Here is a 22,272-nt window from a genome sequence, read left to right as displayed (position 1 = left end):
ACAGCCTCCAACACAATGTTCCTAGAGGTGTACTGTTTTCCCTCCTTGTAGATCTCACATTTTATGAGGGACCACAGGTTCTCTATGGGGTTCAGATCAGGTGAACAAGGGGGCCATGCCATTATTTTTTTTTCTTTTAGACCTTTACTGGCCAGCCACGCTGTGGAGTATTTGGATGCATGTGATAGAGCATTATCCTGCATGAAAATCATGTTTTTCTTGAACGATACCGACTTCTTCCTGTACCAGCTTGAAGAAGGTGTCTTCCAGAACCTGGCAGTAGGTCTGGGAGTTGAGCTTCACTCCATCCTCAACCCGAAAAGGTCCCATAAGTTCATCTTTGATGATACCAGCCCATACCAGTACCCCACCTCCACCTTGCTGGCATCTGAGTCAGAGTGGAGCTCTCTGCCCTTTACTGATCCAGATTTGGGCCCATCCATCTGGCCCATCAAGAGTTACTCTCATTTCATCAGTCCATAAAGCCTTAGAAAAATCAGTCTTAAGATATTTCTTGGCCCAGTCTTGACATTTTATCTTATGTTTCTTGTTCAAAGGTGGTCATTTTTCAGCCTTCCTTACCTTGGTCATGTCCCTAAGTATGGCACACCTTGTGCTTTTTGATACTCCAGTAACGTTGCAGCTATGAAATATGGCAAAACTGGTGGCAAATGGCATCTTGGCAACTTGACGCTTGATTTTCCTCAATTCATGGGCAGTTATTTTGCGCCTTTTTTATCAACACGCTTCTTGCGACCCTGTTGGATATTTGCCATGAAACGCTTGATTGTTCGGTGATCACGCTTCAAAAGTTTGGCAATTCCAAGACTGCTGCATCCCTCTGCAAGACATCTCACAATTTTTGACTTTTTAGAGTCTGTCAAATCTTTCTTCTAACCCATTTTGCCAAAGGAAAGGAAGTTGCCTAATAATTAAGCACACCTTATATAGGGTGTTGATGTCATTAGACCACACCCCTCCTCATTACAGAGATGCAAATCACCTGATTTACATAATTGGCAGTTGGCTTTTAAGCCTATACAGCTTGCAGTAGGACAACATGTATAAAAAAGATGATGTGATCAAAATACTCATTTGCCTAATAATTCTGCACACAGTGTAGAAGTCTATGGGAAGTGAATTATACTATATGGAAGCCTATGGGGAGTGCATTACACTATATAAAGGCCTATGGGGAGTGTATTACCCTATATAAAGGCCTATGGGGAGTGCATTACCCTATATGGAGGACTATGGAGTACATACATTAAATGCACCAATCACGGTCTTCGCCTTCACTCTTCCCTTTTGCCCTGGTGCAATAGCAATCAAGGTAATGGTCCAGCTGTCAAAAATCTCATCTGGCATCAAGCCCTGGGGTTAGTAATGGAGAGGTGTCCTGGGAATCTGTCATAGTCCACAAGTGGAAACCTGAAAAAGTAAAATAACAAAAATAAACACACTGTCCATTGTTCACCAATTTATTAGAAAACAAAAAAATCCCATGCAAGTTCAACATAGTTCATGGTGTTCCGAGGTCGATCCACGAATCCGGTGTCCAAAGGCTATGGAGTCTCGTTCAGAGAACCAAGCATCATAGGCTGTTATGAGCGGTGATGCCAGTAACTACACTGCTCAACAGAGTTGCCAAGCCCTCTTTATAGTGCTCCACAGTATAATGGCCCTATTTAGTTCACCACATTATAATGGCCTCATACAATGCCCCTCAGCATTCTGGCCCCATACAGTGCCCCACAGTATAATGGCCTCATACAGTGCCCCACTATATAATGGCCCCATATAGTGCCTCACAGTATAATGCCCCCATACAGTGCCTCGCACAATAATGGCCCCATATAGTACATCCTGGTATATGTCCTCCATCCTAGTATATGGCCCCCATCCTGTTATATGTTGTTTACCCATCCTTGTATATGTTCTCCACATCCTGGTACATGTTCCCTCATCCTGGTATATGTTCCCCCGTTCTGCTGTATGGCCCTCATCCTGATAATGGACCCATCCTGGAAAGTGATCCTGCTCCATTCACTTCTATGGGAGCAGTGGTGTAATGTGTGACACCAAGTAGTGTAGTTACCAGGGGTACAGAGGGGACTCCATGCTCTGGAATATGCCCCAATCCTGGCATATGTCCCCATCCCAGTATATGGCCCCCATCATGGTATACGTCCCTCCATCTTGGTATATGTCCCCATCCTGGTATATGACTCCTATGATGGTATATGTCCCTCCATCATGGTATATGTCCCTCCATCATGGTATACGGCCCCCATCCTAGTATATGGCCATCCTATATTCAATACAAAGAAAAAAAAACCCAATAAATGCTTCTACTTACCTTTCTTACACTCCCATGCAGTGTTGTGACTTCTCTGTACTCTGAACAGATAGGCAGTGAGGTGTGAGCGCAGCCTGTACTGTAATACGAACAGGATGTGATCACCGTTTTCCACCGCCACCTCTGCAGAAACTCACCTCACCCCTGACCTCCACCCACCTTCTCTCCCCGACATCTCCTGCTAATGCACGCACTGACTGAGCAGTGTATGTGATGATAGGAGGAAAGTGGAGCCCACAGCATACACTGGGCTACACAAAGCGATCTCTTCCCACATCTGTGATCTAAACAGCCCAGGAGACATGCCTAGGTCATAGTTACAGGCAGGAGGCAGCGGCCTCAATACAAGAGAAGCGGTCACTGTCTGACCACATGTTCTTAGGCCCAGTGACTGATGTACGTGAGGTGTGTAAGTGTCTTGTTCAGACACTTACACACCCCAAATAAAAATGAGCCCCCAGTGGTTAAAGCAATAATTAATATAAAAATTACAAAGTAATAAAGTGGTACATTTCATTTTACATTAAAAATAATTGATTATATAATGAATAATTATTGATACAAAATTAAAAATTGAGGCACCTTCCCTTTAGTCATCATTTGAAGTTTTTTGCTAATTAGATCTCAGTCAACAGTGCATTGGGTCTTTTCATCTGTCAGTGATTCCCCTGCATCTTTGTTTGCCTCCTGAGTTTGAAATTTGAGCATTGACCTGCAGGGGTGTGTGTTGCAAGTTCATTTTTCCCTTCACCAGAGAGGTCTGATGAACTCCCTCTTGTGGCAAAGGAAGGTAGTGAGGCTGATTACCAAACAGCTGAGCAGGTAGATGATGACTGGGTCACAGGAACTGATGACTGGATATAAGGCAGCCGACGCCCTGCTGCCTTGCCGGTGATTTTCCTGCTGGATTCTTGGAGACCAGTCTGATTTCTGCTTCTCAAAGCTAAGTTTTGCTCTGCCTTTTGTACACTTTAGTTCTGGTTTTGTTTGCCTTGTTTTTTTGGAGTGCAGCCATCCCCGGCCGGGGGGTGAGCTGAATTCCATTTTTGTCTCTGATCTGTTGATCTCTGGCTCTGTCTTCAGAATATACCTGAGTGCTAATATAGTCTTTTTGAAGCCTAGCGACTTCAGGGCCTGTTTTTCCTATCAGTTTGTTGGTTCATTTTTGTATAGGGTTTTTGCGGATTGCAGACAGCAGCTTTTCTATCCTGTCCTATTTAGTTAGCTTGGGCCCCATCATTTGCTCAACCTATCTTTCTATCTGTGTTAGTGTTTTTCATCTTGCTTCACAGTCATTATATGTTGGGGGCTGCCTATTGCTTTGGGGTCTGCTCTGGGGCAGTTTAGATTTCCCCTTTCTGTCTTTAGGCTAATTTAGTTCTCCGGCTGTGATCGAGGGGTCTAGGGCATCGTAGGAACCCCCCACGGCTACTGCTAGTTGTTGTGGATAGTTTCAGGGGTCTGCAATCCGATAGCTGCCAACTTCTCTGGTTTTCTGGACTTAGCTATTATTTTTGTTTTTTCCTCCTTCGGTGACTCATCCATAACAGAATCACTGGCCATACCGCAGATCCTAGGGTACTCAATAGCAGGAAAGAATTGTAAGAAAAAAAAAAAGGTGTCAGAATTTCTGTGTGTATATTTTTTCCTCTATATCTCTGAGGCCGTAGGGGGAATTTTTTTTTCTCTCAATGGAGATGAAGCAATTGTCTGATCATGTGGAGCAGCTCGCTACGGAAGTGCGGGGAATTTCCGCCTATCTTACTCATTCACATGCTGCTGAACCAAAGATCCCCACTCCTGATGTGTTTTTTGGGGATCGGTCTATATTTTTGAATTTCAAGAATAATTGTAAATTATTTTTTGCCTTGAAGCCTAACTCGTCGGGGAGCTCCGCGCAGCAGGTTAAAATTGTCATCTCTTTGCTGCACGGCGATCCCCAGGATTGGGCGTTTTCTTTGAAACCTGATGATCCTATTCTATATAATGTGGATGCATTTTTTCAAGCCTTGGGGTTGTTGTATGATGAACCTAATGCTATTGATCAGGCTGAAAAGGCCCTGTTGGCATTGAGCCAGGGTCAGGATTCTGCAGAGTTGTACTGTCAAAAATTCCGAAACTGGGAGGTCCTTACTACCTGGAATGATGATGCCTTGGCAGCTCTCTTTCGGAAAGGTTTGTCAGAAACCGTAAAAGATACTATGGTGGGATTTCCTATTCCCTCTCGTCTTGACGATTCTATGTCATTAGCCATTCAGGTTGATCGGCGTTTGCGTGAACGCAAGACCGCACTAGAGGTGTTGCCACCTGTTGAACAAATGTCTGAACCTATGCAATGTGATAGAGTTTTGTCCAGGGCGCAACATCAGGAGTTCAGAAGGCATAATAAGCTGTGTTTTTTTTGTGGAGATGCCTCGCATATTATTTCTGTCTGCCCTAAACGAGAGAAACGTTGTGCTCACACGTTTTCTGTGGGTGGTGTTCAACCTAAGTTTCTTCTGGCAATTACTCTGATCTGCTCCCTGTCCACATTTTCCGCCAAGGCTTTTGTGGATTCGGGAGCAGCTCTGAACCTGATGGACTTGGATTTTGCTAAATGTTGTGGATTTCCTATGACGCCTTTGCGGACGCCTATCCCTTTGAGGGGTATTGATGCGACTCCTTTGGCGAAAAATAAACCTCAGTTTTGGACCCAGGTGGTAATGCGGGTCGCCCCAGACCATCAAGAAAAATGCAGATTTTTGGTGTTGCATAATTTGCCTGATACCATTGTTCTGGGGTTTCCCTGGTTGCAAATCCATAATCCAGTTTTGGATTGGAAATCTGTGTCTGTGGTGAGTTGGGGTTGTCGGTGTGCCCTTAGTGATGCTCCTGTTTTCTCCACCTCTCCCCAGTCGCATGATGTTCCTGACTATTTGGCTGACTTTTATGATGTATTTAGTGAGAATGAGTCTGCGTCTTTGCCTCCTCATAGGAGTTATGACTGTGCAATTGAGCTGAGCCCGGGGTGTAAATTTCCCAAGGGTCGGCTTTTCAATTTATCTGTACCCGAGCACGAGGCTATGCAATCCTATATTAAAGGAGTCCTTGGAGAAGGGTCATATTAGACCATCCTCTTCACCCTTAGGTGCTGGGTTTTTTTTCGTGGCTAAAAAAGATGGTTCATTAAGGCCTTGTATTGACTATCGTGCCCTCAACAAAATTACTGTTAAATATCAGTATCCGTTACCCCTGATTTCTGATCTATTCTCCAGAGTTAAAGGTGCATGCTGGTTTACCAAGCTTGACCTCAAGGGGGCGTATAATCTTATTCGCATTAAACATGGGGATGAATGGAAGACGGCGTTTAATACTCCGGAGGGACATTTTGTGTACCTGGTGATGCCTTTTGGGCTCACTAATGCCCCTTCTGTCTTCCAATCCTTCATGAACGATATTTTCCGAGACTTTGTGGATAAATTTTTGATTATCTATCTGGATGATATTTTGATCTTTTCCAAGGATTGGGACTCTCATGTGGAACATGTTCGGACTGTGTTCCGGATTTTGAGGGAGAATTCCCTGTATGTCAAGGGATCGAAATACCTTTTTGGGGTACAGAGGATTTCATTTTTGGGATTCATTTTGTCTCCGTCAACTATTGAAATGGACCCGGCCAAGGTACAGGCCATTTATGATTGGGTTCAGCCCACTTCTTTGAAGGCCCTCGAGAAGTTTTTGGGTTTTGCTAATTTTTATCGGAAATTTATAGCTAATTTTTCTTGTATTAACAAGCCATTGACTGATTTGACCAAGAAGGGTGCTGATGTGCTGAATTGGTCTCCGGAGGCTGTTTCTTCCTTTCAGGAGCTGAAGCGAAGATTCACTTCTGCTCCGGTTCTGCGGCAACCTGATGTCTCACTCCCGTTTCAGGTAGAGGTGGACACCTCTGAGATTGGTGCAGGAGCTGTTTTGTCCCAAAAAGATCCTGTGACATCTAAAATGAATCCCTGTGCTTTCTTTTCCCGAAAGTTCTCCCCATCCGAACGTAACAATGATGTGGGGAATTGGGAACTGTTGGCCATGAAATGGGCATTTGAGGAGTGGAGACATTGGTTGGAGGGAGCTAAACACCAGGTCGTGGTCCTTACTGACCACAAGAATTTGATTTACCTGGAGTCGGCCAAACGCTTGAATCCTAGACAGGCTAGGTGGGCCTTGTTTTTCACACGTTTTGATTTTGTGGTCTCTTTTCTTCCTGGCACTAAGAATGTCAAGGCAGACGCCCTCTTTAGGAGTTTCTTTGCTGATTCTCCTGTTGTGACCAAGCCTGCTACCATCTTAGGCGAGGGGGTAGTTCTTTCTGCCATCTCGCCCGATTTGAGACGTGCTCTGGAAGAGTTTCAGGAGGACAAACCTGAGCGTTGTCCCAGTGGAAAGTTGTATGTTCCTGACCAGTGGAAGAAGAGAGTGATGTCTGAAGTTCATTGCTCTGCATTGGCTGGTCATCCAGGTATTTTTGGTACTAGAGATCTGGTGAGTTGGTCTTTTTGGTGGCCCGCCTTGTCTCGTGATGTCAGGAATTTTGTGCAGTCCTGTGGGACTTGCTCCCGGTCTAAACCTTGTTCTCGCTCTAGTGGGTTGTTGATGCCTTTGCCGGTGCCCAAGAGGCCATGGACCCATATTTCAATGGATTTTATCTCTGATATGCCTGTCTCTCAGAGAATGACCGTTATTTGGGTAATTTGTGATAGATTCTCTAAGATGGTCCATCTTGTACCACTCCCTAAGTTGCCATCTTCCTCTGAGTTGGTGCACTTGTTTTTGCAACAGGTAGTTCGCTTGCACGGGATTCCTGAGAACATTGTGTCTGACAGAAGAGTTCAGTTTGTGTCTAGATTTTGGAGGACTTTCTGTTCCAAGCTGGGAATTCAGTTGTCCTTCTCCTCTGCGTTTGACCCTCAGACCAACGGGCAGACGGAGAGAACAAACCAGACTTTGGAGTCGTATTTGAGATGTTTTATTTCTGCTGATCAGGATGATTGGGTTTCATTTTTGCCCTTGGCTGAATTTGCTTTAAATAATAGAGCTAGTTCTGCCACTTTGATGTCACCTTTTTTTTGTAACTTTGGGTTTCATCCTCGATTTTCTTCAGGGCAGGTGGAGCCTTCTGCCTGCCCAGGTGTTGACACTGTGGTGGAGAGAATGCACCAGATCTGGGACCAAGTGGTGGATAAGTTGTCTCTCTCTCAGGAAAAGGCCCAGCGGTTTTCAACCGGCATAGGACCATAGGTTCCCAGTTTAAGGTGGGTGATATGGTTTGGTTGTCATAAAAAAATATCGCTATGAAGGTGGCTTCTCCTAAGTTTAAGCCTAGATTTATTGGACCTTACAAGATTTTGGAGATTATTAGTCCGGTCTCTTTTCGGTTGGCTCTTCCTGTCACGTTTAAGATTCATAATGTGTTCCATAAGCCCTTGTTGAAGAGGTTTGTTGAACCAGTAGTTCCTGGAGTGGCACCTCCTGACCCTGTATTGGTTGAAGGTAACATGGAGTATGAGGTAGAGAAGATACTGGATTCCCGTCTGGCTAGACAGAGACTCCAGTATCTGGTTAAGTGGAAGGGTTATGGTCAGGAGGATAATTCCTGGGTCTCTGCCTCTGATATCCATGCCGAAAGATTTGTGCGTGCCTTTCATCGGGCTCACCCTGATCGCCCTGGTGGCATGAATGAGGGTTCGGTGACCCCTCCTCAAGGGGGAGGTACTGTTGCGAGTTCATTTTTCCCTTCACCAGTGAGGTCTGATGAACTACCTCTTCTGGCGAAGGAAGGTAGTGAGGCTGATTACCAAACAGCTGAGCAGGTAGATGATGACTGGGTCACAGGAACTAATGACTGGATTTAAGGCAGCCGGCGCCCTGCTGCCTTGCCGGTGATTTTCCTGCTGGATTCTTGGAGACCAGTCTGATTTCTGCTTCTCAAAGCTAAGTTTTGCTCTGCCTTTTGTACACTTTAGTTCTGGTTTTGTTTGCCTTGTTTTTGGAGTGCAGCCATCCCCGGCCGGGGGTGAGCTGAATTTCATTTTTGTCTCTGATCTGTTGATCTCTGGCTCTGTCTTCAGAATATACCTGAGTGCTGATATAGTCTTTTTGAAGCCTAGCGACTTCAGGGCCTGTTTTTCCTATCAGTCTGTTGGTTCATTTTTGGAAAGGGTTTTTGCGGATTGCAGACAGCAGATTTTCTATCCTGTCCTATTTAGTTAGCTTGGGCCCCATCATTTGCTCAAACTATCTTTCTATCTGTGTTAGTGTTTTTCATCTTGCTTCACAGTCATTATATGTTGGGGGCTGCCTATTGCTTTGGGGTCTGCTCTGGGGCAGTTTAGATTTCCCCTTTCTGTCTTTAGGCTAATTTAGTTCTCCGGCTGTGATCGAGGGGTCTAGGGTATCGTAGGAACCCCCCACGGCTACTGCTAGTTGTTGTGGATAGGTTCAGGGGTCTGCAATCCGATAGCTTCCAACTTCTCTGGTTTTCTGGACTTAGCTATTATTTTTGTTTTTTCCTCCTTCGGTGACCCATCCATAACAGGTGTGATATAGAAGAGTAAATGGTTTGCTTTCATATCCCTTTAAATGCCTTTAAGACTTCAATTGCCTTTTGCCTAATATTGCTAGAATTATTCTTATGTAGACTATTAGTCTCTGGTTTCAAGGATCTATACTTGTTATCATATTTGTTCTCAACAACATGTTCTGGGTACATTGTAAACATTGTATAACTCTGAAGGTGATGGTGGGGGCTACATGAGCTCCATAGAATTACATATTGTTGTAAATGGTATAAAAGATTGCCTTGTATTTCATTATGTCAGATAATGTGATTTCACCACGGCTCGTGTGTGTTGAGTCTCTTTGTCTCCAAGCGCTTGTCAACAGAAGGGCGAAAACCTCCTAATCCGAACTCACTGGTGATCTGGCATACCTGACGCTTGGTCAGAACAAAAATCAACTACGACAGGTGTAAATCCTGATGAATTAGATGGGTGGCTTTAACACTTACTGTCCAGACAACGCTCTGCCGCTTTTGGCCAATGCTATCAGGGACAGGTTTAAAAACAGCAAAAGTCACAAAACATTTGCCCAGTTACAACATTTTGTGACATTTGAGGGTACGATTATCTGCTAAAATGCAGCTGCTATGTTTGTTAGCAAACAGCTAATTGTGGCAGATAAACTCTTGAAATTGGAGAATGAGCAGCTTAGTGGATGGCTAAAGGCAGCAAAATGCCATTCGGATGGACTAACTGCTTCCTCCAGAATGAATAAGGCTCATCTTTCTAAATCAGACTTGTTTGAAAAATGTGAGAATGACTTGTAAATGCTGAACAATTTACAGAGAGATGAGGTGCAATTCATTCATAAATGCATCCAAACCCAACTCTCAATCAATAATTCACCTAAGGAAATAATTTAAGTTCTATAAAACCGCATTAGAACATTTTTACTATTCAAAATCCTGTACTTACAATTACTGTCACAATTGAGTTATAGAGATCCAAGTTTCAATAAACTGATGATTTTGCTGCAGAAGATTTAGTAAACTTCCGCAATGATAGACCAGTTATGTACCCAAGATTTCAAACTGATCATTAAAGGGAACCTTATCATCAACTCCAAGCAGTCCAATAGGAAGGCCCAAACTAATCTTAGCACCTTCTACAAAACATAACTATTCTTGTTCTGCCTTCTTCCACGTATGAACCTTTCATCCACTCCCAGTAACAAGACTGTATGGGTGCTTAAGTCTATATTTATTGGGATGATATTGACAACAATGGGAGATGATAACAGATGGTATAGTAGATGAAATTGGTGAACACAGTAGTATATGAGATCAGGGGTTGTTGTACAAAGTTGTGGATCATATCAGAGATTGTTGTACACAGTTATGGATGATTCAGGTAAAAACTATAAGAAACAGACAATGCAGCATGTCAGTACTGACAGACAATATCACAGCAATACAGGGAACTATCACAACAGTAGCAATGATACAGGATGCTGTTATATCGGTAGCATGCATTATATAGAGGCTGAGCAATACAACATACACAGCAGTAAAAGAGAAAAAATATCTGAACAACTTATGGCTGCCAGCCTTGCATTCACTGAACAGAGGATGCATATAACTAACATGCAGTGTAATAGCATTACAGAAGCTGAACATGCATTGCAAACATCATGAGACATGCATAACATATATTACATAAATGCATTAAAACCCTTACTGGAATCCGCTTGATATAAGCAGTAATGTTGCAGGGAGCTGAGCACATGTGAGCTCCTCAGAAATCTGGCAGAAATGGTTACATGTTGTTGACCAGGGAAGGAAGAAGGGGCGGTTCGGAACAGATTAACCATTTAGGGGAAAAGATTCCAAACACATGAAAAATAAAGAGAAGGGCAACTATGACATCTAATGGCCATAGCTGGAACAGCACTTAAGAAATGTCTTGCTGCACAGAATGGGCAGAACAATTCTCAAGGTAACCACAACCATGGCTCTCATACAGGTGCTTCTCACAAAATTAGAATATCATCAAAAAGCTAATTTCAGTTCTTCAATACAAAAAGTGAAACTCATTATATAGAGTCATTACAAACAGAATGATCTATTTCAAGTGTTTACTGTATTTTTCGGACCATAAGACGCACTTTTTTCCCAAAATTTTTTTGGGAAAAAGGGGGTTCGTCTTGCGGTCACAATATGCTTACAAATCAAGCGGCTGTGATGGTGCGGTAGGGCTCTGTGGTGTGGTGATGGCGACCTGTGCTCTGGGGCAGTGGCAGCAGCTCTCTGTGCTCCGTGGGGGGGCTCCGCTGGCATTTTGTCAAAGCCCGGAGGCCCCCTCACATCCGCAGTGGTGGTGACGGCATGCACAATGGCAGCAACGGATGTGTGGGGGCCTCTGGGCTTTGCAGAAATGCCGGCAGAGCCCCCCACGGAGCACAGAGCTGCTGTCACTGCACCGAAGCACATCCCCTGCACCAGAGCACAGCCCCCCCGCCGCAGCACAGAGCCCCTGACCCAGCACAGAGCCTCTGCCACCACACCAGCTTGGGATGGGATTTCCCAGAGGCCACCGCACCAGCCTGGATGACCAAATGACCCCTGTGACCACTCCTCCACCTGTGCTGGAACCCTTCCCAGGTAAGCTGAATTCGGACTGAAAGACAGACCCCAATTTGACACATTTATTTTTCCCCTATTTTCCTTCTGAAAATTTGGGGTGCGTCTTATGGTTCGGTGCATCTTATAGTCCGAAAAATACGGTATTTCTGTTAATGATTATGGCTTACAGCCAATAAAAACCCAAAAGTTATTATCTCAGTAAATTAGAATACTTTATATAACCAGCTTGAAAAAATGATTATAAAATCCAAAATGTTGGCCTACTGAAATGTATGTTCAGTAAATGCACTCAATACTTGGTCGGAGCTCCTTTGGCATCAATTGCTGCATCAATGTAGCATGGCATGGAGGCGATCAGCCTATGGCACTGCTGAGGTGTTATGGAAGCCCTGGTTGTTTTGATAGAGTATTCAGCTCATATGCATTGTTGGGTCTGGTGTCTCTCATCATCTTCTTTACAATATCCCATAGATTCTCTACGGGGTTAAGGTCAGGCGAGTTTGTTGGCCAATCAAGTACAGTGATACTGTTGGTTGTAAATCAGGCATTGGTACTTTTGGCAGTGTGGACTGCTGCCAAGTCCTGCTGGAGAATTAAATTTCCAACTCCAAACAGCTTGTCATCAGAGGGAAGCATGAAGTGCTCTAAAATTTCCTGGTAGATGGCTGTGCTGAGTTTGGTCTTGATAAAATACATTTGTGAGATGAACCTGTATTATTGCCATTGAGTTAAAGCTAGGCGCATGTGGGTAGGTCAGTTGCTTTCACTGTCATGTTTCAAGATAGTGTCATGGCAGTGTAAAAATTGCAGTTTTAGCTCCACAGTGATGCCTAGATTCCCTTTAGGACATGCTGAGGATTTCATACCTCACAAATTCTGTCTGAAGAATCTGCAGTATATCTGCTTTTTTCACATACAGAGCTACAAATATGCTGCTTCCCTTTACACAGCTAAATAATCTCTCCAATGAAGTTCTGTTGGAATGTTTGGTGCAACAACTCCATTCCTGTCTATGAGTGTTTAGTTGTTAGATTTGTATGCTGTTCATAATGATATAGAAGAGTTAATGGTTTGCTTTTATATCCCTTTAAATGCCTTTAAGACTTCAATTGCCTTTTGCCTAATATTGCTAGAACTATTCTTATGTAGACCACTAGTCTCTGTGTTCAAGGAAACTATACTTGTTATCATATTTGTTCTCAACAACATGTTCTGGGTACATTGTAAACATGGCATAACTCTGAGGGTGTTGATGGGGGCCACATGAGCTCCATAGAATTACATATTGTTGTAAATGGTATAAAAGTTTCCTTGTATTTCATTACGTCAGATAAAGTGATTTGACCACGGCGTGTGTGTTGAGTCTCTTTGTCTCCAAGCGCTTGTGAACAGAAGGGCAAAACCTCGTAATACGGACTCGCTGGTGATCTGGCATAGCTGATGCTTAGTCAGAACAAAAAGCAGCTACGACAATAAGTTAGAACAAAAAAACTCCCAGAGGCTCACACAGGGAGAGCATGTGACTGTATTTCCTGTTTTCCTGTGTCTGTGTATGAGAGAAGCAGCCTGCTGTAGATGCTGCACAGATAGAGACACAAAAATGATTTATTCCTGATCTATTAAGCACAGGGGTGCACCTACCATGAGGCACGTTGAGCACTCTGCCTAAGGCAGCGGTGAGTCCCTGAAGAGAGGGGACGGCAGATTCTCCTCGGATTGCTCATACATGGCTGTTCTGTGTGCACAGGACCTGCGATGAGGTCACAGGAGGGAAAGAGTCAGGGATCACATGATCAGGGGCCTCAGTGTATGCAGGACTTTGACGTGCAGGTTGTCATGGTGCTGAATGAGGGGAAGTTTATGTGTGGGGTCAGGAGGGGTTTACAGTGTGGATGTAGCAGAGCCACGTGTGTGTGTGTACGAGGTGTACTGAGTGAAGCCGCGCATGTGTGTTTGTACGAGGTGTAAGGAGCAGAGCCGCATGTGTGTGTATGAGGTGTGCTGAGCAAAGCTGCGTGTGTGCACGAGGTGTACGGAGCGGAGCCGCATGTGTACGGAGTGTACGAAATAGAGCCCTGTGTGTACGGAGTGGAGCCGTCTGTGTACGGAGCAGAGCCGTGCAGGTACGGAGTGGAGCAGTGTGTGTACGGGGTGTACAGAGCGGAGCCGCATGAGTACGAGGAGTACGGAGCAGAGTCATATGAGTACGAGGTGTATGGAGAAGAGTTGAATGTGTACAAGGTTTACGAAGTGGAGCCATGTGTTATGAATGGGTCACCGAGGAGGATAGCAGGCACAGGCTAAGCCACAGAAAACCAGAGAGGTTCATAACTAAGCGGATGCAGACCCCTGATCCTGTCCACACAACTAGCAGTAGCCGTGGAGCATACCTACGATGATCCTAGACGCCTTGGCACAGCCGGAGAGCTAACTAAGCCTAAAGCAAGAAAGGGGAAATCTAAACTGCCCCGGAGCAGACCCCAAAGAAATAGATAGCCCCCAAACATATATTGTCGGTGAGACAAGATGAAAACACAAACGCAGGCAGAAAATAGACTGAGCAAACGATGGGGCCCACACTGACTAGACAGGACAGGAAAGGAAAGACTGTCTGCAATCACGCAAAAAACCCTGCAAAAAAGTCCAACACGTCTGATGCACAAAAACAATGAAGTCGCACGACTTCGCCCCCACTAATCAGCACTCTGGTATATTCTGAAAGCAAAGCAAAAAGAGACCAATATAAAAGGGGACAAAACAAACTGGCACATGCAGTAACATATGGGCGGTGATTCAGCACAGCCCCAGCCGGAGCTAGCTGACCCGCACAAAGCAGAGATAAACAAAACCAGATCAAATGCAAGCAGAATAGCAAAGGAACCACTTAGCTGAACATGCAGGGAAAGAGCAGGAGACATCAGACCTCAGGAGGCAGAAGAAGACAAATCACCAGCAGGGATGGAGGGAGTCAGCTGTCTTAAATCCCAATCAGAAACCCCAGATCTCCAATCATCTTCTTCATTATCAGGTGGCAAGCCTCTGTCAATCAGATCAGCTCCACTACCTCCAGTAACCACCAGAGGGAGCCCAGAAAGAGAACTCTCAATATGACCTGCTCCACTATCTTCAGTAATCACCAGAGGGAAGTGAGAGAGAAAATTCACAACAGCCATGTGTGTAAGAGGTGTTCGTAGTGTGGCCGCGTGTGTACAAGGTGTATGGAGCAGAGCCGCATGTGTACGAGGTTTACGGAGTAGAGCCATGTGTGTACTGAGTGGAGCCGTGTGTGTGTGCGCGAGTTCTACGGAGCGGAGCCGTATGTGTACGAGGCATACAAAGCGGAACCGTGTGTGTATGAGGTGTGCGGAGCCGTACGCGTATGAGGTCGGTGTATGGTGGGGAGCATTCATACCTCCCAACTGTCCCAGATCCAGCGGGACAGTCCTGATTTTGAGAGTCTGCCCTGCTGTCCTTACTTTTCCCGTGGACACAGGAGTACATGGCGGAGCCCCGAGGATCACTTTTTAACTCACACGTGACGTTCCACCGGAAGTGATGTGCTGGAAGCTGGATGGAAATTAGGTAATTTCGGGAGGAGATTGTGACGGAACCATGGAGGCACTTCAGGGAATGCTTCAGATTCATCACCGTGTCCTCCTCCGACAGCAAGATTGACTTGGAATCGGGGATGCCGGCCATGTGAGCGGATCATGATATGTCCTGCATCAGGCTCAGGTGTGCATTACAATGGGAGCTGGGCTGCTATAGTATTTTTCTCTCTCTGTTATCTCTTTCCTTTCTTTCTCTCTCTGTTCTCTTTCTTTCCCCTCCTTCTTTCCTCTCTTTCTCCCTCTGTTCTTTCCTTCTCTCTTTCCTTTCTTTCTCCTCTCTCTGTTCTTTCTTTCTTTTCCTCAGTACCAGTCAGTGTGCCCATAGCACCAGCCACTGTGCCATCAGTACCAGTCAGTGTGATCAGCAGTGCTAAATGGGTGCGATTGGGGCATGGATAAGGGTGTGACTAGTTGTGAAATGGGTGTGGTCAGGGGCATGGCCTAAAATTTGCCGTGGGCCACAATGGAGCACGTAGGGGTCAGAATGGAGCATGGAGCGGGGGGCAGAATGGAGCACGGAGCAGGATCATGATGCAGGATTGGAGACAGATGGGGCAGGATGATGGTGCAGGATGGATAGAATGAACACAGATGGGGCAGGATCACGAGGCAGGATGGATATGATGGAGACAGATGGGGCAGGTTCTTTTGACATCACATGGGGCAGAATGGATACTCATGAGGGCAGGATGGGAGAACATACGGCTGGAGCCAGGAAATTGACACACGGGGGCCAGGATATACCATAGGGGCTAATTAAGGGATTATCTGTGTAGCAAGGTGGATATTAAAACTTAACCTTTATTAGGTAAAATTGTAAAAAGCCAAATTAGTCAAACAACAAAAACAAAGGGGTACCACAGTGAAGGAAGTGCCCTATACCCAATGAACAGAAAAGGTGGGGGTTGTTAAAAAGGTACTACTGGCCTCTCAGATCCTCAATATTAATCTTACCTGATAGCAAAATGACTATGGTTGCCCATAGTATGAATAGTATATACCTGATCTCATTTATATGGTACAAATAAGTGGTGCTTACAAGAAAAGGATGTTATACCCATACATGTTATTGTGACTTACTTGGGCAAGTGGATGACATATGGAAGTGGTGCTCTAGATAACTGTGTTATATCCTGTAGAGATGAGTCCTGGCTGGAAGAAGTGATGGCGGTCTGTGCTGGATGAAAGCTGAAAATCAAAGATGAAGAACTTCACCTAGAGACGTCACTGGTGAGTTAGTGTGTTACCTGTACACTGACACTATACACTGCATACTTTATACAGCGGTCTGGTGTATAATGTCACCGGTAATCACTGTATTACCTATACATTATATACAGAGCTCCTGTGTATAATGTCACCGGTGATCACTGTATTACCTGTACACTGACACTATATACAGAGCTCTTGTGTATGTCACTAGTGATCACTGTATTACCTGTACACTATATACAGAGCTCCTGTGTATACTGTCACCGTCTCCACCTTTTATCGGCACCATCTTGTGACTGCAACGTCTGTCTGTCTATCAGGCCACGTTCACACATTCAGTATTTTACCTCAGTATTTGTAGGCCAAAATCAGGAGTGGAACAATCAGAGGAAAAGTATAATAGAAACACGTCACCACTTCTGGATTTCTCACCCACTCCCGATTTGGCTTACAAATAGTGAGGTAAAATACTAACCAAATACTGAACGTGTGAATGTGGCTTTAGGCTGGTTTCACACATCCTGATATTTCCGGTAGTGGAGATATCCATGTCCGTGTGTGTAATACATGTGGCAACTGTGTGCCACATCAGTCCCACATGGATGGCCGCCGGGAAGAAGTGCTACAGTAAACACTGTTCCCTGGCAAGGGGCGCACCAAAAATGAAGCAAGTTGATCACTTAGCCTCAGGTGGCATTGAGTCCCTGAAGAAGTGAAAAATATATTCCTATTTAAAAGGGTTTGCATTTTACATGTGTCTCAGGTTAGGCTAGTAAAGAGTAAACCAGATTTATTTGTACTGAATTTACTACGGAGGGGGGGGGGGGCGTTTTGCAGTTCGCCTCAGGCAGCAGAGAGGCTAGGTTCACCCCTGTTTAAGCATATTGTTCCTGTTTGTTCCTGAATAAAGAAGCTCTGTTGTCACACGCTTGGAGAGTATCCTACTGAATAATCTGCTACCAACAAGTTCTTTTTTTTTCCACTAAATCTGTGTATTTCTGTTTAGGGATGTGAAATGTCTTGCCCTGTCCCTGCCCTTGAAGACAAAAAAAACTGTGAATACCATCCTGTGGCTTTACATGTGAAAGTATTGTGTGTCATCCCCAAAAGTGGCGCACATGGCTTGTGAAGCCACTGTGCCACAGGGTCAGCCCTGCGTAGGAAGGGGCATAGCTAAGTGGCTACCTGATGTTCCCTGGAGCTCCTGATGGTGGAGACAAGCTTGACTGTAGGTTGCCTCTAGGTACCACTCCTAGGCAGTCCCCGGTACCGTAGCTGCTGACTCCAGAGATCAGGTTTGCCGACACGGACTCGGGCTACATTCAGACACACAGGTGGTCTCAGATACTAGTATTGGCACAGGCCTCACATGGTTTGGGGGATGAGGTTCATGCACATTGGTTACACTAGTACCAGGTACTTCAGTTTCAGGACTGGCTGCACAAGAACCAGAGACAGGGTTCAGGCCTGGTCGCACACAGACCAGGGGATGAGATTCGGCAACTGGCCACACACAGATCGGGGGGACTTAACAACTCATTAGTAGGAGAAACTACACACTACATACTCCCTATAGTGGAGAAAGCCTTATATACAAGATAGCTCCCCACAATTAGCACTAGTGCTGATAAAAAGAGGGGCGCTTTCTGGTTAGAGGAATTCAGTGTAGGTTAGTGAAGTGTATAGTGGAGTTCAAGTTCAGGCGGGGTGGATTACCAGGGGCAGCAAGGGCCAAATGGTCAAGGCAAATTGGAAATCCCAGATGAACATGTCAACAGTGTCTGGTGTCTAGGGCTCAGGCCAGGTACTATGGAGAGGCCTGGTCTTCCGACATCACAAGGTCAGTGAATATAGTGGGCAGGTGACCTGTCAAGATTGCAAGCTGCCAGAGTGGACAACGAATACCTGAGTCTGATGGAGTCAGCAAGTTTAGGGGTAGTCAAGAATGAATGGGTAATAGAAGTAAAGAGGAGTTGTACTAAGGAGGAAGGAAGTCTGAATTGCTGTTCCCCTATCCCACATGTACCCACCTGATGAACGTGGACTGTTTAGTAAAGTTTTGACTGTTGCAATGAACCTGGTGTCCCATGCATTGTTTGCAGTAGCTCCTAGAGTTGGAAGCTTGGAGGCAGAAGAGACATGCAGCCTACAAGTGAGTGTGAGGCACCCTACACAATCCTACAGGACACTAGGACTGGAACACCCATTGTCTGTAAAGTGATAGAGTGCAAGTGGACAGCAGCTACTACTGCACTCGGCCACTTTACATGTGTTCGTAATATAGTGTGTGTTTGTTAATAAATTCATGTATTGCTGCCTTCTCTGGTATCCAGCGCTGTTCTTCTCAGTGACATCACAACTCTTCAGACTCTCGTGGTTGCACTGTGCTCTGCATGACCCAGAAGTGGCTTTTGCAGTGTAAACCCTTGGAGCGTCAGACCGAAGTGATATCAAACTATTTTATAAAACAGATTTTCGGCACATGCATGGAGAGACCCAGAGAGTCTGAAGAGCGGTGACATCATTCAGTAGAGGAACAGAACGATGCTGGATACCAGAGTAGGTGGGGATAGAAGTGTATATTAACACATACATACTGCAATACATATACAGTATGCAGATTTAGTGAAAAAAAAAAAACTTCATGGGAGGGCTTCTTTAAACAATAAAGCTACATTATGAAACAGTAATAAACACACTACCCATACCCATTTCTTTATACACAGGATGGGCAACATTCCACGTAATAGCCAAACATATTGATCCTATAGTCAATAGACTACTGAAATGATCAAAAAGTGTGTTAGGCGTCGGGTTCCTGCAGCGGCACAACAGGAATCCAGAGCCTCACATTCTGCGGTCTCCCATTCTCCACTGACCGCTCAGGAGCCTGCACAGCAGTCCCAGCGTTCCAGACGCCCTGCTCAGACCAGCTCTGTGGGTCAGGTTGTTGCTGCCACCACTGGGTCAGCAATAGCAGTGCAGCCTGCTCTGCAGCAAGCCACTCCAGAGGCTAAGTCTTCCCGTCACGCTACTGGGCATGCTCACGGGACGATCTCCCATTGGAGATTGGGAGTCACATGCTCAGGTCCTTCTCCAGATCTGATTGGTCCATCTCAGAGATCTGGAGGCTTCCGGAGGGTCCTGGCTATAAAGGGGTCGCATGGCCACTCCGCCATGCGCTAGTATAGACTCTAATTGCTACTGTGTGAATGATGATGGATGTATGGACTGCAAATGACTCATTAAGATTCCCCTTCCTCTGATATTACGAGTGTGTATAGGGATCTAGTAATAGAGTCAGCGCCAGTCAGTGGCAAGCTACAGGCCACTCTGCACATCCTCCACAGTGCTAGCGTCCGACAGTGCTCTCCCTTTTGGGCATTGTCGCATTGCGGCTGGGTCAGTCGCCGGACTGCAGTCAGCAGCACTAGTTGGCGTCCGCGGTAGCGATGCCGCACGCACGGTAGTTCTAGATGGGCGTCGACTCTGAGTCTTGGGCCTTGTCTTGTGACCATATACCGTGCGTGCACACCGCTGAGACCTGTGAGGTCAACAGGCTCGGCATTTATGTTTATGCCTTTGGTGCCTCTGTGATATTAACAAGAGCTCGCCAGCGCACGCCGGGTGACGTCCAACCCGCGTGTGCCATTATATAGCAGCAGTTTAACACCTCTGCACGGTGGACCCCAGGCGGCGAACGCACTTACTGTTATTTAATATTTTGTGCGTTCCGCCGTACCTAACAAAGTGTCTGCTCAAAAGAAGGATAAAGTAACAATTTTATTGAGATGACTCAAGTTAAAATACAAAACATGTAAATAAATATTGGTGCCTCAAACCAAATAGCATAAACATGGAGAGGTCAGCAGAAGCGGAACACACAGAAATGCCCAGAAAAATGTCAATCAGGTACCAGAGAAAATTTGTTACTGCACTATAATACTCAAACAGATTACTACTGTGGATAGTTGGTGGCTTGAATGATCAGGGTCGCATGTGTAGTTTGGATTTGATGTAGACAGATTAGCTTCTCCCAGTGAATTCCCTGTGGGCTACCGTATTAACTAATGGTCACAAGATTTCACTGTCCAGAATGTAGGTGAGACTTGAACTTTACCCAGTAACACAGCTAGCATAGAGACAGTGTGAGAGTTAACCAAGTGGGTGGGCACTTTGGGGAATCTCTAGTTAGTTTATCAGGAACAGGAATAAGTGTCAATTGAGGGACAGAAGTGTGAATTGTCTGCAGAAATCTCAAGCATTGGGCTGCTAGGGATAATGTGGGCCTAATACTCGGGGCAGTGGACTCCCAGAGAACCCCTCTGCATGAGTCCTCTTGCCGGCCTGGGAACCTCGAGATAGATGTCAGGGACCAGTCTCACAATCCTCCTGCGCAGCTGCAGGAGATATTGGACTCAAGTTCTCAGAGGCAGTGTCAGATGGAATCCGAATATACTGCTTCAAGTAGAGAAGAATTCCTAGTGCTAGGGAAGATAGCAAGAGGAATACTCCACTCACACCGAGAACTAGGGCTGAAGTTGTGTCTGGTACCAGTGGGAAAGACAGCAACCCATTAGGGCTTATCCTGTAAGCCTGTTTGTAAAAGCTGCCATTTGTCCAGTAAAATTTGATTGCTCTTATGGAATCCATGTCCCTTGGAGTTAATACTGCCGAAGATCCAGAAAAGCAAAGCCTGGAACTGATGGAGGCTTGTGGCCTTGACGTAAGTGTGATGGACGCCACACACAGCAGTACACCAGGACAGGGACACAACTTGTCTGTAAGGTGCCAGAGAGAATGGGAACAGAAGCTCACCCATGACTGACTCGCTTGGGCACTTTACACACTTAGAATGGGAATGAATATGTCTCATGGACTTATGTCTTTGTCTCAGATCTCAGGGAGGAGGTGTCACAACCCTGGACCAGACGACAACATTTTCACACTCCCCATCTATGAGCCGAACCAATATTTACTACCACAACTTTTCTTACATATAGTTCTGCTTCATGTCACTTGTCTTAATACTGCACTATTCTAAGTCCTTTTTGGGAATAAATATGTGACTCCTCAGATTTAGTGTCATCCTGAGCCTGATAGAGACATCTCGGTAGTCTCAAAAGCTGCAATGTGTTATCTTTTTAGTTAGCCATTAAAAATGGCCACCATACCAACCACTGAGGACTCCCAATATTGATTATTTAATATGTTTTACATATTGCAAGCCATCAATAGCATAGGCTATAAAGTTTCACAGAATAAAAATGTTCAACTACAGTTTGTTCCTTTTGACTTTCATTTTTTCTGGAAAAATTCTCTTTTCTTCACTCCTACATCTAACATAATGAGCTACAGAATGCTATAAACACTGACATCTCTGTGACTGATGCAAAGGCAGAGAACAGTCAAAGTGCTCATTGGACTTTATAAACACCTAGAAGCGAAGCATGCAGCCAGAACAACAAGAAAATACACAGAATCACAACATTAATGAGGAATGAAAGTCAGATAAATCTACAGAGATACCTTGAGGAAGTGAACCAGCAAGAGAACTGTGGAAGATGTATGGGTTTATGACTGTATGGCTGACTGAAGGATGATTCTGATGTTGATGATTTTGTTCTTGTACTTGCATGGTCTCACATGACAAAATATTTAAATGTTCTTGTGGATAATGTATTATGGCTCTTGGATTTTCTGGGCTATACTTTTTTAAGAATGTTGTAGAATTGTAATATCAACTTTTATATAGGCTTTTACGTAACTCATGCATAACTGACCTTCCAGAAGAGATCAGTGGCAAAAAATGTACAACTGTGTAAATCATCATGAAAAGAATCAGGATTAATCAAGGGATGATTGGTCTAATGGCTGAAGTGGCACATCTGGTATTTATTTAAATGAACTCTGTAACC

General features: G+C 45.0%; 1 long non-coding RNA gene across 2 annotated transcripts in view; it reads right to left on the bottom strand.

Annotated features, from left to right (window-relative positions):
• The window catches only part of LOC141063608 (uncharacterized), a 33,380-nt gene that overhangs the window by 5,787 nt on the left and 5,321 nt on the right, over positions 1-22,272 (bottom strand). For both annotated transcript variants that reach the window (XR_012224909.1, XR_012224908.1), the window contains exons 2-3: positions 16,223-16,330; positions 1,267-1,431 (exon numbers count right to left, since the gene is read on the bottom strand). This is a non-coding gene — a long non-coding RNA (uncharacterized lncRNA). The remainder of the gene's footprint in view (positions 1-1,266; positions 1,432-16,222; positions 16,331-22,272) is intronic.

Source organism: Dendrobates tinctorius, unplaced genomic scaffold (assembly GCF_039654945.1).
Source record: "Dendrobates tinctorius isolate UK_male_01 unplaced genomic scaffold, ASM3965494v1 ptg000250l, whole genome shotgun sequence".
Classification (NCBI taxonomy): Eukaryota; Metazoa; Chordata; class Amphibia; order Anura; family Dendrobatidae; genus Dendrobates; species Dendrobates tinctorius.
Note: the sequence above shows the minus strand (reverse complement) of the source record. Positions and strands in the feature narration are given on the sequence as shown.